The following is a 15531-nucleotide window of genomic DNA, read 5'->3' as shown; positions in this document are numbered from 1 at the left end:
AACGGCAAAATGACCCATCTGGGTGCATTCTCCCAGTACATTATTCAATAAATTCTATTTCTTCAAAGGCCTACAGATAGAGGTCCCAAGAATAGAAAAAAATAAATAAATGGGACGTACCCTCTTTACCACCTCAACAAAGGAATGAGTACTGTTGCCTCAATTCTTTGTAGAAAGGAAGGGTGTCCCTCAGCTTTCCTCCTCATTATTAGTTAACTATGTGATGGCACCAATTAAGAGGTGAAAGAAAAGATGATCTTGGGCCCCTTTCATACATAGACCCCCACCACAGTCGCTAGGATTATTCTGATGTAGAACTGTGCAACTGTCTTTTAAAAAAAATGCCAATATTAAATTACTGTTATATAGTTCACTGATACATTGAGAATTCTGTTACTATTACAAGGCATTATGTAGTATATGATGTACAATACCTGCATAATGGCTCTCCAAGAGATTCAAGAATAATACAGTGACCATTAATACAGAAGCTGGCAAGATCTTCAGGGCACTCGGCATCATATAGCACATTGTCTTTCCATTCTAATAAGATAACAACAGGTTAAAGAAAAGGTGCAGTGCATTCAGGTATGTTCAGGTGCGACTTGATTTATAGACTAAAGGGTCATTAAAAGCACAAAATCCCAACATACCTAACGTATTTCGACATACTGTAAGCAGTAGCACAAATGACATTTAGCCAGGTTTTAAGTCCAGCAGACAAGTTAAAGGGAATCTGTCACCTGATTTGAGCTATTAATATGGGCATACAAGTTGTAGACAGCTCAAACTAGTCATACCTGTACGCCTCATGGATGATGCCTTATTTTTACTGCACAATGAATGTCGCAAAAACAAAACAAAAAAGCAATGGCGGAATTGATTTTTTTCACCATTTTACTGCACTTTTTTCCTGAACATTGTATGGTAAAATGAATAGTGTGATTCTAAAATATAAGTTGTCCAGGAAAAAACAAGTCTTCATACTGCCATGTTGACAAATAAAAAAAAAATATTATGGCTCTTGGAGAAGGGCAAGGAAGAAAACTAAAGCCCAAAAATGAAAATTGACCACTTTGGGAAGGGGTTAAATCATTACATGATAAGTTACCATAGGTAAAAGAAAGAAACACTAAATTAATCACTTTTTGCATTTCAACACATCTGTTTACTTTGACAGCAAAACAGTGGACATCATATACTACGTGTAGCGGTATACAGTGATGTGAATAGAGGGTTTTCATGTTGAGTGCAAATCAGATCCATTGTGCATTTCGTTAAAATTCAAGCAACATTATTAGAACTATACAGTGGTTTGCTAAAGTATTAACCCTCCTCCCCCTTTGCATTTTCCATATTTTGCTACCTCACAACCTGGAATTTCACTGTTTTTTTAAGGTTTTCATCAGTTCATCTAAAGAACATGCCTACAACTGTGAACATTTGTTTTTCTTTTTATTGTGAAGCAAGCAAATAATAGGACAACATAACTGAAAACTTCAGTGTGCATAACTATTCACCCCCCAAAGTCAGTACTTTGTAAAGCCCTCTTTAGCGGCAATTACAACTGCAAGTAGCTTTAGGTAAGTCTCTATGAGCATTCCACCACTTGCCATTGGGAATTTTGTCCATTCCACAGGGTAAAACTGCTCCAGCTCCTTTGTTAGATGGTTTCCTATCACAGCAATTTTCAAGACTGAAAACAGATTCTCAATTGGATTAAGAACTGGGCTTTGACTAGGTCACTCAATAACAATTACAGGTTTCCCCTTTAACCACAAGTGTGTTGCTCTAGCTGTATGCTTTGAGTCATTGTTGAAAGGTGAACCTCCGTCCAAGTCTCAAATCACTGACATACTGAAACAGTTTTTGCTCAAGAATATCCCTGTATTTTGCACCATCCATCTTCCCTTCAACTCGGTCCATTTTCTGTTGTGAATCCGCTTTTTGGGCTCCCCTGGTGGTTGCTGGTGGTACTGGTGACTTGTGTGTGCTTTGCTGTCTCAGTTCACCTGCTCCCATCAGTGTTTGGGAGTTTCCTATTTAGCCTTGCTCTCCAGTCATTTCCTTGCCGGTCATCATTGTAACCAGAGCCTTCGGTTGCATGTTCCTGCTACTAGTCTGCTGATCAGCTAAGTGGACTTTGTCCTTTTGTTTTGTATCTTTTGTCCAGTTTGCAGTTTTTGTTTTTCTCTGTAGCTGGAAGCTCTTGCGGGCTGAAATTGCCACTCCTGTGTCATGAGTTGACACAGGAGTCTTAAAGTAATTTCAGGATGGTTTTTTGAAAGGGTTTTCAGTTGACCGTGAAGTCCTCTTTTGTATCCTTCTGCTATCTAGTAAGTGGACCTCTCTTTGCTAAATCTACTTTCATACTGTGTATGTCTTTTCCTCTTAACTCACCGTTATTACATGTGGGGGGCTGCTATCATCTTTTGGGGTATTTCCCTAGTACCTCTAGGGCCAGGTCTGTTCCTTCCTCTACCAGGCGTAGTTAGTCCTCCGGCTGGCGCGTGGCATTTAGGAAGTCGTAGGTATGCTCCCTGGCTACTATTAGTTGTGTGGTAGATTTAGCTCACGGTCAGCTCGAGATTCCATCACCCAGAGCTCGTCCGTTATTTTTGTGTTCTGATGTTTCCCTGCCATTGGGAATCATGACAGTATGACCGGCCAATGTTAAAGTTATTGGCAGAAGAAAGGAGAGAAAAAAGAAGTCTGTAGATTTTTTTTTTCCCCCCCTATGCTTGCTCCATAGTTGGATCAGTTGTATTTCAGCTCTAATTACAGCCTTTGCCTTTCTCTCCTTCTAATCCTTGAATGGCTCTGATCTCACCTGTTTAAAGATGGACCCTCAGAGTTTGGCTGTAGGTTTAAATAATCTTGCTACCAAGGTTCAAAATTTACAAGATTTTGTTATACATACTCCGATGTCTGAACCTAAAATTCCTACACCAGAGGTGTTTTCCGGAGATAGATCTCGGTTCCTGAATTTCAAATATAATTGTAAATTGTTCCTTTCTCTCAGACCTCACTCCTCTGGAGATCCTGTCCAGCAGGTTAAGATTGTAATCTCTTTGCTGCGAGGTGACCCTCAAAATTGGGCATTTTCATTGACACCAGGGGATCCTGCGTTGCTCAATGTGGATGCGTTTTTTCTGGCTTTAGGGTTGCTTTATGAGGAACCTAATTTGGAGATTCAAGCTGAAAAAGCTTTGATAGCCCTATCTCAAGGGCAAGATGAAGCTGAGATATACTGCCAAAAATTTCGTAGATGGTCTGTGCTTACTCAGTGGAATGAGTGCGCCCTAGCGGCAAATTTCAGAGAGGGCCTTTCTGATGCCGTTAAAGATGTTATGGTCGGGTTCCCTGCGCCCACAGGTCTGAATGAGTCCATGACAATGGCTATTCAGATTGATCGGCGTTTGCGGGAGCGCAAACCCGTGCACCATTTGGCGGTATCTTCTGAAGATACGCCAGAGAAAATGCAATGTGACAGAATTCTGTCCAGAAGCGAGCGGCAGAATTATAGGCGTAAAAATGGGTTATGCTTCCATTGTGGTGATTCTGCTCATGTTATATCAGCATGCTCTAAACGTACAAGGAAGGTTGACAAGTCTATTTCAATTGGCACTTTACAGTCTAAATTTATTCTGTCTGTAACCTTGATTTGTTCATTATCAGTTATTACCGTGGATGCCTATGTGGACTCTGGCGCCGCTCTGAGTCTTATGGATTGGTCCTTTGCCAGGCGCTGTGGGTTTGATTTAGAGCCTCTGGAAGTCCCTATACCTCTGAAGGGTATTGATTCTACGCCTTTGGCTTGTAATAAACCACAATTCTGGACGCAAGTGACTATGCGTATGACTCCAGACCATCAGGAGGTGATTCGCTTCCTTGTGTTGTACAATTTGCATGATGTTTTGGTGCTTGGATTACCATGGTTACAATCTCATAACCCAGTCCTTGACTGGAAAACAATGTCTGTGTTAAGCTGGGGATGTCGGGGGGCTCATGGGGACATACCTTTGGTTTCCATTTCGTCATCTATTCCCTCTGAGATTCCGGCATTTTTGTCTGATTATCGTGATATTTTTGAGGAGCCTAAAATTGGTTCACTCCCTCCCCACAGAGATTGTGATTGTGCCATAGATCTGATTCCTGGCAGTAAATTTCCAAAGGGTCGTTTGTTTAACTTATCTGTACCTGAACATGTTGCTATGCGAGAGTATATTAAGGAGTCCCTGGAAAAGGGACATATTCGTCCTTCTTCATCTCCTTTAGGAGCTGGTTTTTTCTTTGTATCTAAAAAGGATGGCTCTCTGAGGCCTTGTATTGATTATCGACTCCTGAATAAAATTACAGTCAAATATCAGTATCCGTTGCCTTTGCTGACTGATTTGTTTGCTCGCATAAGGGGGGCTAAGTGGTTCTCTAAGATTGATCTTCGTGGGGCGTATAATTTGGTGCGAATTAAGCAGGGGGATGAGTGGAAAACCGCATTTAATACGCCTGAGGGCCATTTTGAGTATTTAGTAATGCCTTTCGGCCTTTCTAATGCACCTTCAGTCTTTCAGTCCTTAATGCATGATATTTTCCGTGAATATTTGGATAAATTTATGATTGTGTATTTGGATGATATTTTGATTTTTTCTGATGACTGGGAGTCTCATGTTCAACAGGTCAGGAGGGTTTTTCAGGTTTTGCGGGAGAATTCTTTGTGTGTAAAGGGTTCAAAGTGTGTTTTTGGGGTTCAGAGGATTTCCTTTTTGGGGTACATTTTTTCCCCTTCTTCTATTGAGATGGACCCTGTCAAGGTTTGGGCTATTTGTGACTGGACGCAGCCTACTTCTCTTAAGAGTCTTCAGAAATTCTTGGGCTTTGCTAATTTTTATCGTCGATTTATAACTGGTTTTTCTGGCGTTGCTAAACCTCTGACGGATTTGACCAAAAAGGGTGCTGATGTTGCCAATTGGTCCCCTGCTGCTGTGGAGGCCTTTCGGGAGCTTAAGCGCCGCTTTTTGTCTGCCCCTGTGTTGCGCCAGCCTGATGTTTCTCTTCCCTTTCAGGTTGAGGTCGATGCTTCCGAGATCGGAGCGGGGGCGGTTTTGTCGCAAAAAAGTTCCGACTGCTCAGTGATGAGACCTTGTGCATTCTTTTCTCGAAAATTTTCGGCCGCCGAGCGAAACTATGATGTTGGTAATCGGGAGCTTTTGGCCATGAAGTGGGCATTTGAGGAGTGGCGTCATTGGCTTGAGGGTGCCAGACATCAGGTGGTAGTTTTGACTGGTCACAAGAATCTGATTTATCTAGAGTCTGCCAGGCGCCTGAATCCTAGACAGGCACGATGGTCGTTGTTTTTTTCTCGGTTTAATTTTGTGGTTTCATACTTACCGGGTTCTAAAAATGTTAAGGCAGATGCTCTTTCTAGGAGTTTTGAGCCTGACTCTCCTGGGAATTCTGAACCTGCTGGTGTCCTTAAGGATGGGGTGGTTTTGTCTGCTGTCTCCCCAGATCTGCGACGTGCTTTGCAAGAATTTCAGGCGGATAGACCTGATCGTTGTCCGCCTGGTAGACTGTTTGTTCCTGATGATTGGACCAGTAGAGTCATCTCGGAAGTTCATTCTTCTTCGCTGGCAGGTCATCCTGGAATTTTTGGTACCAGAGATTTGGTGGCTAGATCCTTCTGGTGGCCTTCCTTGTCTCGGGATGTGCGTGTTTTTGTGCAGTCTTGTGATGTGTGTGCTCGGGCCAAGCCTTGTTGTTCTAGGGCTAGTGGGTTATTGTTGCCCTTGCCTGTTCCGAAGAGGCCTTGGACGTACATCTCTATGGACTTTATTTCTGATCTCCCTGTTTCTCAGAAGATGTCTGTCATCTGGGTGGTGTGTGACCGTTTTTCTAAAATGGTTCATTTGGTACCATTGCCTAAGTTGCCTTCCTCATCTGAGTTGGTCCCTCTATTTTTTCAAAATGTGGTTCGCTTGCATGGTATTCCGGAAAACATCGTTTCTGACAGGGGAACCCAGTTCGTGTCTAGATTTTGGCGGGCATTCTGTGCCAGGTTGGGCATTGATTTGTCTTTTTCGTCTGCATTCCATCCTCAGACTAATGGCCAGATGGAGCGAACTAATCAAACTTTGGAGACTTATTTGAGGTGTTTTGTGTCTGCGGATCAGGATGACTGGGTTGCCTTTTTGCCGTTGGCAGAATTTGCTCTTAATAATCGGGCTAGTTCTGCCACTTTGGTTTCTCCTTTCTTTTGCAATTCAGGGTTTCATCCTCGTTTTTCATCTGGTCAGGTGGAATCTTCGGATTGTCCTGGAGTGGATGCGGTGGTGGATCGGTTGCATCAGATTTGGGGACAAGTGGTGGACAATTTGAAGTTGTCCCAGGAGAGGACTCAGCAGTTTGCTAACCGCCGTCGTCGTGCTGGTCCTCGCCTTCGTGTTGGGGACTTGGTGTGGTTGTCTTCCCGTTTTGTCCCTATGAGGGTTTCTTCTCCTAAGTTTAAGCCTCGGTTCATCGGTCCTTATAGGATTTTGGAGATACTTAACCCTGTGTCCTTTCGTTTGGACCTCCCGGCATCTTTCGCTATCCATAATGTATTCCATCGGTCGTTGTTGCGGAGATATGAGGTACCGGTGGTTCCTTCTACTGAACCTCCTGCTCCTGTGCTGGTGGAGGGTGAATTGGAGTACGTTGTAGAGAAGATCTTGGATTCCCGTATTTCCAGACGGAGACTTCAATATCTGGTTAAATGGAAGGGCTATGGTCAGGAAGATAATTCTTGGGTAACTGCCTCTGATGTTCATGCCTCGGATTTGGTTCGTGCCTTTCATAGGGCTCATCCAGATCGCCCTGGCGGTTCTCGTGAGGGTTCGGTGCCCCCTCCTTAAGGGGGGGGTACTGTTGTGAATCCGCTTTTTGGGCTCCCCTGGTGGTTGCTGGTGGTACTGGTGACTTGTGTGTGCTTTGCTGTCTCAGTTCACCTGCTCCCATCAGTGTTTGGGAGTTTCCTATTTAGCCTTGCTCTCCAGTCATTTCCTTGCTGGTCATCATTGTAACCAGAGCCTTCGGTTGCATGTTCCTGCTACTAGTCTGCTGATCAGCTAAGTGGACTTTGTCCTTTTGTTTTGTATCTTTTGTCCAGTTTGCAGTTTTTGTTTTTCTCTGTAGCTGGAAGCTCTTGCGGGCTGAAATTGCCACTCCTGTGTCATGAGTTGACACAGGAGTCTTAAAGTAATTTCAGGATGGTTTTTTGAAAGGGTTTTCAGTTGACCGTGAAGTCCTCTTTTGTATCCTTCTGCTATCTAGTAAGTGGACCTCTCTTTGCTAAATCTACTTTCATACTGTGTATGTCTTTTCCTCTTAACTCACCGTTATTACATGTGGGGGGCTGCTATCATCTTTTGGGGTATTTCCCTAGAGGTAAGCCAGGTCTGTTCCTTCCTCTACCAGGCGTAGTTAGTCCTCCGGCTGGCGCGTGGCATTTAGGAAGTCGTAGGTATGCTCCCTGGCTACTATTAGTTGTGTGGTAGATTTAGCTCACGGTCAGCTCGAGATTCCATCACCCAGAGCTCGTCCGTTATTTTTGTGTTGTGATGTTTCCCTGCCATTGTGAATCATGACAATTTTCCCTGTCCCTGCTGCTGAAAAATAGCCCCACAGCATGATGCTGCCACCACCATATTTCACTGTGGGGATAGTGTTCTTGGGGTGATGAGCTGTGTTGCTTTGGCACCAGCCATCCTGTTTACATTCCTCTTCATATTTGGGGAGTCTCCCACATGTCTTTTTACAAACTATAAATTAGCCTTACAATTTTTGTTTTTAACTAAAGGCTTTTTTGTCTAAACTCTTCCATAGAGGCCACCTCTATGAAATGTATGGTTTATTGTCTGCAAAGATACTCCATTCTCTTCTATTTGATGATAATGAATTTGATGGTTTTCCCAGGGATCATCAGAGATTTTTGTTTTGTTTTTTTATAACTCAACCCTGACTTGTATTTCTCAATAGTGATGAGCGAATATGTTTGGAAAACAATCGCTAAACATAAATTCGACACGAATATGGTACATTCGGATTCGTGATCGGTAACAAGAGCATTTTTCTCAAAATCAGAAAAAGAAGGTAATATTCAGTAAAAGATAGAATAAAAGCCTGTAATTCATGTGCCGTATTCAGTAAAATCACAGCATGACAGGTTGGAATAGAAAAGATAGAATAGGTATATACACATAGAGTACACACACACATATATATATATATATATATATATACTAGACTGTGGCCCGATTCTAATGCATCGGGTATTCTAGAATATGCATGTCCCCGTAGTATATGGACAATGATGATTCCAGAATTCGCGGCAGACTGAGCCCGTTGCTGATTGGTCGAGGCAACCTTTATGACATCATCGTCGCCATGGCAACCATTATGACATCTACGTCGATACTGTGCCCGTCGCTGATTGGTCGAGGCCTGGCGGCCTCGACCAATCAGAGACGTGGGATTTCCATTATGACATCATCGTCGCCATGCTGTGCCCGTCTCTGATTGGTCGAGGCCTGGCGGCCTCGACCAATCAGAGACGGCCATGCTGTGCCCGTCTCTGATTGGTCGAGGCCTGGCGGCCTCGACCAATCAGAGACGCGGGATTTCCAGGACAGACAGACAGACAGACAGACAGACAGACAGACAGAAAGACAGACAGACAGACGGAAAAACCCTTAGACAATTATATATATAGATATATAGATGTCAGTGACACACACATATATATATATATATATATATATATATATATATATATATATGTATATATTATGTAGGATGGGGCCAGAGCTGTAGTCATGGCCGACAGTAATCCCTGTATCACCCGCTGGCTCCTTCCCTGTTGTGAATTCCGTTCTTGAACTCCCTCCTGTGGTCATGAATGATACTTCGGCGAGATCTGTCCGTGGACTCCCTCTGGTGGCTGTGAGTGGAACTGCTGGTTCTGAGGTTGCTTCCTCAGCTGCCCTTGTTTGCGGCTAGGCTGGCTTCTCTATTTAACTCCACTCAGATCGTTACTCCATGCCAGCTGTCAATGTATCAGAACTGGTTCAGATCTCTCTCGGATCTTTCTGATGACCTATCTACTCCAGCAGAAGCTAAGTCCCTGCTAGTTCATTTGTTGTTCATTGTGTACTGAATATATTTCTTAGTACTTGCTAAGTTCTAGTCCAGCTTGCTAATATGATATTGCCTTGCTAGCTGGAAGCTCTGGGTTGCAGAGTGGCACCTCTGCACCGTGAGTCGGTGCGGGGGTCTTTTTGCACACTCTGCGTGGCTTTTTGTAGTTTTTTGTGCTGACCGCATAGATCCCTTTCGTATCCTCAGTCTATCTAGTAAGTCTGGCCTCCTTTGCTGAAACCTGTTTCATCCCTGTGTTTGTGACTTTCCTCTTAACTCACAGTTAATATATGTGGGGGGCTGCCTTTACCTTTGGGCAATTTCTCTGAGGCAAGGTAAGGCTTATTTTCCTATCTTTAGGGGTAGTTAGCTCTTAGGCTGTGAAGAGGCGTCTAGGGAGAGTTAGGTACGCTCCACAGCTATTTCTAGTGTGTGTGTTATAGGATTAGGATTTGCGGTCAGCAGAGTTCCCACTTCCCAGAGCTTGTCCTGTCTTCTAGTTTAACCATCAGGTCATTCCAGGTGCACCTAACCACCAGGTCCATAACAGTACAGCTGGCCCACAAAGTGTTAATGCATCTCAATAGACGGATAAGAGAAGTTCTGAGACCATTTTTTTTCTCTGCAGTGTGTTTTGTCTTTCTTTTCCCCTTAACCTCTGGGTGGTTCAGGACTCAGGTGTGGATATGGACATTCAAGGTCTGTCCTCTTGTGTTGATCACCTCACTGCGAGGGTACAAAGCATTCAAGATTATGTAGTTCAGAATCCTATGTTAGAGCCTAGAATTCCAATTCCTGATTTGTTTTTTGGAGATAGATCTAAATTTCTGAATTTCAAAAATAATTGTAAACTGCTTCTTGCTTTGAAACCCCGCTCCTCTGGTGACCCCATTCAGCAAGTAAAAATCATTATTTCTTTGTTACGTGGCGACCCACAAGACTGGGCATTCTCCCTTGCGCCAGGAGATCCTGCATTGCTTAATGTAGATGCGTTTTTTCTGGCGCTTGGATTGCTTTATGACGAACCTAACTCTGTGGATCAGGCAGAGAAAATCTTGCTAGCTTTGTGTCAAGGTCAGGATGAAGCGGAGGTATATTGCCAGAAGTTTAGAAAGTGGTCTGTGCTTACTCAATGGAATGAGTGTGCCCTTGCAGCAATTTTCAGAAAAGGTCTTTCTGAAGCCCTTAAGGATGTTATGGTGGGGTTTCCCACGCCTGCTGGTCTGAATGAATCAATGTCCTTGGCCATTCAGATCGATCGGCGCTTGCGTGAACGCAAGGTTGTGCACCATTTGGTGGTGTCCTCTGAGCAGAGGCCTGAGCCTATGCAATGTGATAGGACTTTGACCAGAGCTGAACGGCAAGAACACAGACGTCAGAATGGGCTGTGTTTTTACTGTGGTGACCCCACTCATGCTATCTCTGATTGTCCTAAGCGCACTAAGCGGTTCGCTAGGTCCGTCACCATTGGTACTGTACAGCCTAAATTTCTTTTGTCCGTTACTCTGATTTGCTCTTTGTCATCCTACTCTGTTATGGCATTTGTGGACTCAGGCGCTGCCCTGAATTTGATGGACTTGGAGTTTGCCAGGCGCTGTGGTTTTTTCTTGGAGCCCTTGCAGTATCCTATTCCATTAAGGGGAACTGATGCTACGCCTTTGGCCAAGAATAAGCCTCAGTACTGGACTCAGTTGACCATGTGCATGGCTCCTGCACATCAGGAAGATGTTCGCTTTTTGGTGTTGCATAATTTGCATGATGTGGTCGTGTTGGGTTTGCCATGGCTACAGGTCCATAATCCAGTATTGGATTGGAAATCAATGTCTGTGTCCAGTTGGGGTTGTCAAGGGGTACATGGTGACGTTCCGTTGTTGTCAATTTCTCCTTCTACTCCTTCAGAAGTCCCTGAGTTTTTGTCGGATTACCGAGATGTATTCGATGAGCCCAAATCCAGTGCCCTACCTCCTCATAGGGATTGTGATTGTGCTATTAATTTGATTCCTGGTAGTAAATTTCCTAAGGGACGACTTTTCAATTTATCAGTGCTGGAACACGCCGCTATGCGGAGTTATATAAAGGAGTCCTTGGAGAAAGGGCATATTCGCCCGTCGTCGTCACCGTTGGGAGCAGGGTTCTTTTTTGTGGCCAAGAGGGATGGTTCTCTGAGACCTTGTATAGATTACCGCCTTCTCAATAAAATCACGGTCAAATTTCAGTACCCTTTGCCTCTACTGTCTGATTTGATTGCTCGGATTAAGGGGGCTAGTTGGTTCACCAAGATAGATCTTCGAGGGGCGTATAATCTTGTGCGTATTAAACAGGGCGATGAATGGAAAACAGCATTTAATACGCCCGAGGGCCATTTTGAGTACCTGGTGATGCCATTCGGGCTTTCTAATGCTCCATCTGTGTTCCAGTCCTTTATGCATGACATCTTCTGAAAGTATTTGGATAGATTCATTATTGTATATTTGGATGATATTTTGGTCTTTTCGGATGATTGGGAGTCTCATGTGAAGCAGGTCAGAATGGTGTTCCAGGTTCTTCGTGCTAATTCTTTGTTTGTGAAGGGGTCTAAATGTCTCTTCGGAGTTCAGAAGGTTTCCTTTTTGGGTTTCATTTTTTCCCCTTTTACTATCGAGATGGATCCTGTTAAAGTTCAGGCCATTTATGATTGGACTCAGCCTACATCTGTGAAGAGCCTTCAGAAATTCTTGGGCTTTGCTAATTTTTACCGTCGCTTCATCGCTAATTTTTCTAGTGTTGTTAAACCGTTGACTGATTTGACCAAGAAAGGTGCTGATGTGGTGAATTGGTCCTCTTACCCTAGGGGTAGTTAGCTCTTAGGCTGTGAAGAGGCGTCTAGGGAGAGTTAGGTACGCTCCACAGCTATTTCTAGTGTGTGTGTTATAGGATTAGGATTTGCGGTCAGCAGAGTTCCCACTTCCCAGAGCTTGTCCTGTCTTCTAGTTTAACCATCAGTTCATTCCAGGTGCACCTAACCACCAGGTCCATAACACTTCTCTTCTGAGTACCTCGGTGCTGCTCCTCTACGCCATCTGGGTTCTTCCAGTATAGGGTTATTTCCTCTGAAGATGGTTTCACAAATAAAGAGTCAGAGTCTGGCTTCACTTTAAATTCAACTCTTTTACTCAGCACGACATCATCCAGGGCACAATCAATCTCAGCAATTGGCAATGCTTTCCCTTGCCTCTTCTCTCTGTTGCTAAGCTTATCCTCGGGACGGACCGTGTCCTCTGGTCCCTCAGTGTCCTCAATGCCCAGAATTTCTGCTTCTCGTGGGGGTATTTACTGCCATTTTGCCCCGGTCCTAAGAATAGTGGCCCATGCAAAAATGTGCCACATGTTGGATTACTTTCTCCCGTTCTGCTTAGCTTTCTTCCTCAGTGCTACAGCCCCGGTCACTCTGCGTGGGCTAGCTCTGCTGCTGCTGTACTTTCTTCTGTGCTCTGGCCCCCTGGATGCTAAATGCTGGACCCACTCTTCTGCAACCTTTTGTGGCACAGTGTCTCCCTGGGCTAGATGTTAAAGTTCAGGGGGAAAAAACCCAAAAGTGGACCCTCTGGGTCGCGGCTTCAGAGCCCCCAAGGACAAGCGGACCAGATGGATCCACCCCCTATACAGGGAGTGTTTGAAATAGGCCCAAGGGGGATGAAACCACAACTGCCGGAGCCAAAGGGGCGACTAAGGGTTGGACAAGGAAGAGAAGAAATCGGGGTATGGACGGTGTGGATAGGAAAATGGAGAACAACTGGAAATAGAGGAATATGGAAGACAGGTGGAACCAGGAGGGCCAGAGATGACAGTGGCAAGATGCTGCAAAAAAGGAAAAATAAAAATAATAACGACTGGCAGGTATGGATGGAGGTGACAGACAAGACTAGACACTGGGCAGGCACAGCTGGGACACAGGGAAAAAAAAGGCAGAGACACAGGGCAGGAAAAACAGAAAAGGTACGGCTGAGTCAAAGCAGAGAAAACAGAGACAGAGAGCCTAGGTATGAGGGAACGCGCCAGCAAGAATGCTAGCGTGACCGCAATAGATACACAGGAGTCTTACCTGAGTAAACGCCGGACTGAAATACCCGATGGGCGCCGCCATGTTGGGGCGGAGCCACTGGGTCACGACCTCCCAGAGACCCTGGCGGTGGAAGAAGCGCATCTGCGCATGTGCGAGCCGCTGAAGCGCCGGGAGCACGAAAACCAGGGCGGAAAACCGTGAGGGACACCATCAGGAGCACGCTGGCTGGACAGGTAAGTATCTGAAGACGTGACCGTGCGCCGGCCGGACAGGTAAGTATCTGAAGACATGACACTAGACAGCTACACGGGTGCCCCGGCCCCAACTGACTCAAACCGGGAAGAGCTCTCTAACTGATCCCACTATGCCCTTCCTGCGTTAACTATTTCCTATCCTAACTGCCTCTAAGCTATAAGGCTAACCCTGCAATGCCCCATCTAGTGATCAGTTTGAAGTACTACTCCCCTTAGCACTATACCTTCAACTAGTGACCGGCCCGGGGTGCTAACTTTCCCTAACATACAGTAAATGTACAAAACATATTAACAATCAGAACATTAATGGTAATACACATTATTAGTGTAGCAGTACCAAAAAATACAGTAGTGATAATGCACCAAATAGTGTAGCAGTATCACATTAAATAAAAAATATTAAGGGATCAATATCACACCCCCTACAATTACATAGATAGAAGAAAAGCCAGCAATTCAGCAGCCGTGGTAGTGTAAAATCACAACAGGTGCCAACAAAATAGAAGAGATGAATTACATTCAGTAAATACAAATAGAATAGGTAGATATACAGATGTCAGTGACAAATACAATTAGTACAGTGTGTGTAAATTACTGTACATATATATAATTAATAAAAGATTATTTTTCTGAAAAAAATGGCGTGGGCTCCTGCATAATTTTCGTGGCTAGCAGAGGGAAAGCCAATGGCTGGGGGCCTGGGAATGGGGTAATACCCATGGAGCTTCCCAGGCTGGCTATTAATATCAGCTCACAGCTATATACTTAGCCTTTACTGGCTATTAAAATAAGGGGCCCTAAAAATGACGCAATTCTGACACTTAGCCTCGCTCTTCCCACTTGCCTTGTAGTGGTGGCAAGTGGGGTGATAGTTGGGGGGGTTGATGTCACCTTTGTGTTGTCACTTGTCAGGTGACATCAAGCCCAGAGCTTAGCAATGGAGAAGCAACAATAAGATGCCCCCATTACTAACTCCATAGACACATTGTATAAAATCACAGACACCCAGAAAAATGTCCTTTCATTGAAAGAAAGACACAGACTCCTTTAAAAATCTTAATTAAACCATACTTATGACCTCACCTAATTCCACTGAAGCCCTTGTTCTCCTGTAATAAAATTAAAATAATACCAAGATGCAACCATCCAGGCTGAGAACCACTGGTGAATGCGCTGCTGCAAGCACAGCCTCAGTGACTAGCGGTGACGTCATTGAGGTTACCTCCGGTTACCGAGGATGCGATCCCAGCAGGGCTGAACTGCCGTGACCTGAGCACGGTGGGAAAAAGTTAGTGATGAGGTCACTGCAGTTCAAGCTAAGTGACCTCACCCCAGATCATGGTCAGAAATTCTCACAGTGATCAGCTGTGAAGCCACTGTGCTTGAACTGCGGTGAACTCAACTTTTTCCCATGGTGCTAGCGGGGATCTCACTGAGGTCACAGCAGTTCAACCAGGCTGGGAATGCAGCCTGTTATGACCCCAGTGGACAGGGTCTCAGAGGAACGTGTAAGTCTGCAAGATACAAAAATCCAGCTCATAGGGCTGTGGTAACTGGGTTGACCAAATAGCTACTCCTAACGCCAACACTAGAAGTAGCCGGGGATCATGCCTACGGTGATCGCTAGATGACTCGCGCCAGCCGGAGAATCTAACTACCCCTAGGAGAAGAAAACAAAGACCTCTCTTGCCTCCAGAGAAAGGGACCCCAAAGCAAGATACAAGCCCCCCACAAATAATAACGGTGAGGTAAGAGGAAATGACAAACACAGAAATGAACCAGGTTCAGCAAAGAGAGGCCAGCTTACTAATAGCAGAATAAAGCAAGATAACTTATCTGGTCAACAAAACACCCTATAAAAATCCACGCTGGAGATTCAAGAACCCCCGAACCGTCTAACGGTCCGGGGGGAGAACACCAGCCCCCTAGAGCTTCCAGCAAAGGTCAGGATACAGATAGGAACAAACTGGACAAAAATACCAAACAAAACAAAAGCAAAAAGCAAAGAAGCAGACTTAGCTTGAAAAACAGGAACCAGGATCAGAGGACAAGAGCACAAAAGAT

At 44.6% G+C, this 15531-nt stretch overlaps 1 long non-coding RNA gene across 2 annotated transcripts in view; it reads right to left on the bottom strand.

The window, feature by feature from the left end:
• The window catches only part of LOC143787666 (uncharacterized), a 186494-nt gene that overhangs the window by 23473 nt on the left and 147490 nt on the right, over positions 1–15531 (bottom strand). For both annotated transcript variants that reach the window (XR_013218429.1, XR_013218427.1), the window contains one exon: positions 435–543. This is a non-coding gene — a long non-coding RNA (uncharacterized LOC143787666). The remainder of the gene's footprint in view (positions 1–434; positions 544–15531) is intronic.

Source organism: Ranitomeya variabilis, chromosome 1, assembly GCF_051348905.1.
Source record: "Ranitomeya variabilis isolate aRanVar5 chromosome 1, aRanVar5.hap1, whole genome shotgun sequence".
Lineage (NCBI taxonomy): Eukaryota > Metazoa > Chordata > Amphibia > Anura > Dendrobatidae > Ranitomeya > Ranitomeya variabilis.
Note: the sequence above shows the minus strand (reverse complement) of the source record. Positions and strands in the feature narration are given on the sequence as shown.